Raw genomic sequence first — 3,710 nt, forward strand, 5'->3', positions numbered from 1 at the left:
ATGCACCTCTCTTCCAAAAAAAACATGGTTAGTATTCCAAATATGTTAACCAATAAAATTTGAGAACACTGACTTTTAGAATTTTTATTTTTTCCAAAATGTCAACTTTACTTTTAATTAACATAAATATTTTAGAAATATTATGACTCTTTTGCCTTTATTTATTTAAAAATAAATTTAAAAAATTATTTTCTCATTGATTAAAATATTAAATATTAATGACCAACTAAATTTAATCCATGCCTATAATTGAAAATACGGTTACCTTATTTCATCCATCACCATCATCACCTAAAAATATAATATGCACCTTATGCATTATCTTCTCTAGTTTCCCAAACTGGGTTTATTTTGTTAATATTTGAACTATTGATTTAGTTAGAAATAAAGTTCTCATTATAAGCGATCAAGTCCAATTAAAGCCAAACTAAATGTGGTGAAGGCAAGGAATATGTGAGAGAAAAGATACATCTTAAACCACTGCATTCACTTTTTATGAAAACCCCACTCACCAGAGTCCAAATTTTAGCATTGAAAAGCCTCTTTAACGGAACCTTTATATTGATTTAACCCATAACGTACACTAAAAGTCACATGAAATTTCATGCAGCTAGAGTTTCAACTAACATGGGCTTTCAGTTATTTCTTATAATGTCAGCTACATTGTTCTCAACCGGCCAATTTATTGTGCATTTTGATAAAGAAAATCCAGAAGGCTTTTGAATCTTCTTTATTGCCTTTATAAATGAAGTTCAAAATCCTTACATTACATAACATATTGAAGGTGTAGAAGTGAAAAGGGCAATGGCTGGCTTCAAGAAATTCATCATCTTCATGACAGTCATGGTGCTCTTCCTCATTGCTTCTGGTACATAACTTTCTGTTGATTGATATTTGTGTGGTTATATTTTAATGTTTTGGTTATATTGGTTATAGTTGGTATTTATTTTCCATAGTTTATGAGATTAAGATATAAATACTCTTGATTTATGTTATGTATATTTTGATGATCTGAAATTTGAAAAACCATATATAATATAAACTAAAAACTTCTATATTATGTAGAAAGAAGAATGAATGAATGAATGAATAGAAGTTTATAATTTATATGTAAAGGTAACAAAATATTGAGTATATTTGATTAACGAGAAGAAAGAGATAATGGTTTATAATTTATATGCAGATGCAACAGGTTGCATTGGCATATGTCCAGAGCTGAAGTGTACAAATCACAAATGCTCAAATGTTAAACAATGTGAAGGCAAAGTTGGGTTAGCATGCAGATGTACAGGAGATGGTGTACATCCAGGAACTGTTTGCTGTTGTGCTGCTAGGTGCAAAATTGATATTGATTGCTAGTTTCAAAACCAGCAATATCAACTACTTGTTTCTAGTAGTAATACTCTAGCATGCTTTAATAAATATTTCATAATATCATTATATAAATGACTTTAATATCATTTATAATAGAATAACTTTACTTATTAAGATGATGGTTGGTTGATTGTTAATAAGCTCATTTATTTCACTTTTGTTTTTGTGATTGTGAGAGAGCGAAAGGTTGCTCTTGCTGTGTATTTTGTGTGTAGCCGTCATCACACTATGTATTGTTCTTTCTAAAAGTTATATTTCTTCCTGGATGATAAATTTAAATAGTTATATAAAAATTATATTTCATAATATCATAATATAAATGACTTTTTATTAATATCATATATAATAAAATAACTTCACTTATTAAGATGATGGTTGATTGTTATAAGCTCATTTCTCTCACTTTTGTTTTTGTGATTGTGAGAGAGGGAAAGGTTGCTCTCACTGTGGATGTTGTGTGTAGCCGTCATCACGCTCTATGTATTGTTCTTTCTAAAAGTTATATTTCTTCGTAGATGATAAATTTAAATGGTTATATACAATTGATTTTTATTATATAAGTAGGGGAAAGGGCTTTTAATTTTAATATACAAATTGTTTTGCTTAGATAAATAGAGGAAGGGTTAAGATGGATAGTAAGAATAATTGTTTTAAAACAAATGCATCAATTCTCATCCAGAGGTGAAATTTAAAAATAAAAAAGTAAATAAAAAGGAAAGAGTGTGAGTTTTAATTTTTTACCTTGCTCCTAAGGAAAGGGGAGAAAGAAGAGGAGTTTTATTCCTTCTACTACTAATAGTCTAAACAATGCTATCATCTATTTCTAATACACAAATTCATACTCTTTTCTTTCCTTCTTTTAATTTGTATCTTGAAGATTAATGTAAAACTTATCATTAGACATATGAATGAACAATAATGAGATTTAGAGTTGGATGTATATATTGAATATTTCTATTGATAGGATGAAAAAAATTTAATTAATTTTATGTTTTCTTCGATGAGAATATGTAAAAGTAATTGGTATTTTCTTGATTTATGATTTGATTTTTGTATATTTTTATATTACTAGTTGTTTTATATATGTACTATTTATTTATTAATATCTTATTTTGGATCTTAAAATTTGTCTCGCTCCAATATTACCACTTTATACTTTGTTTATCGAAGAAATATAAGAATGACTTGGCTCAATCTTGAGGAGGAGGGGTATGATATGTATATTTAAATTCTAACTTTCTCAACCAATTATAGTAATCATTAAGAGCTAACTTAGTAAATCATTCAGTAACATCTAGTGGAAAGTTCACTTTTCTTTACATGATTGTATTAGAACTAAGACAATTAAAGATTATGTGCCTCCTAATGAGCAATAAATTATTCATGTCAATATATCCAACACTATTTAAGAAAATAAAGTGGTCACCCTAAAGTTTATGTAGTGGTAGAAGAGTTCATTGTGGATATAGATATTTAGGATCTTAGACCCTTTGAATAAGAGCTTGCAAAGAATCTTTAATATATGTCAAATTTGTAGAAGCTCCTTTCTTTATAGTCAAAGGTGAAGGAGAGACAATTTAAAAGGGAGGGGGGGGTGGGGGGTGGTGGGGGTGGGGGGGGGGGGTGGGACGGGGGGTGGAGCATAATTTGATCAAAAGATAACCAATATAGAAAGAAAAGTAGCATACCTCCTATTATTGATGATTTTGATACAAAAAATATAACTCTAGACGAGGGAAGAAAATTAGTGTTTTTAAAAAACTTTCTTGGTAAATTTTTTAGCCCTTAACTTTTTACTCTTTCAAAGAAGAAACATACATTTCAAAGCAACTATTTTTTTCTTCTCTAAATCAATATTTGATCCATATTTGCAGCTTTCAGCTTTGCAAACAATTGCTCCTATCTATGATAGGACTTCTTAAGCATGTGCCATAATAGTTAACAAGAAAACTAATGCTGAAAAGAGTAGGTGATGTACTAGCTGTTGGAGTCGAGGAAAGCCAACTCCGAAGACGCCAAGATCACCTGCATGCGAAACCTGTCAAAGAGAAGCCATAGAAGGGGAGGAGCATGGAGCACGGGCAAAATCCTAAACGGACATGAGAGACACCATGAATGCAAACACAATGAAAATGTATTTACAATATGCACAAATGAGATATTGTGATGATAATACAAAGAGGAGAGCTCGAATATAAAGAGCTCGTGGAAGCTTGTAGAACAAGCTGGAAAGTGGTAGAAGATAAGTGTGACAACTAGAAGGGAACAAACTCCCGTGTTGTCACCAACTAACCACAACATGCATTGAATGCTAAATATTAAATAAATGCATTAAC

General features: G+C 30.1%; 1 long non-coding RNA gene across 1 annotated transcript; it reads left to right on the forward strand.

Annotated features, from left to right (window-relative positions):
• The first annotated feature begins 698 nt into the window (after window positions 1–698).
• Window positions 699–1,488, forward strand: LOC149530630 (uncharacterized). Its single transcript, XR_016359110.1, has 2 exons — window positions 699–868; window positions 1,184–1,488. It is a non-coding gene; the product is annotated as an uncharacterized LOC149530630 (long non-coding RNA).
• Window positions 1,489–3,710: the final 2,222 nt, after the last annotated feature.

Source organism: Cupressus sempervirens, chromosome 11 (genome assembly GCF_028749045.1).
Source record: "Cupressus sempervirens isolate cs-2001-9-10 chromosome 11, ASM2874904v1, whole genome shotgun sequence".
Lineage (NCBI taxonomy): Eukaryota > Viridiplantae > Streptophyta > Pinopsida > Cupressales > Cupressaceae > Cupressus > Cupressus sempervirens.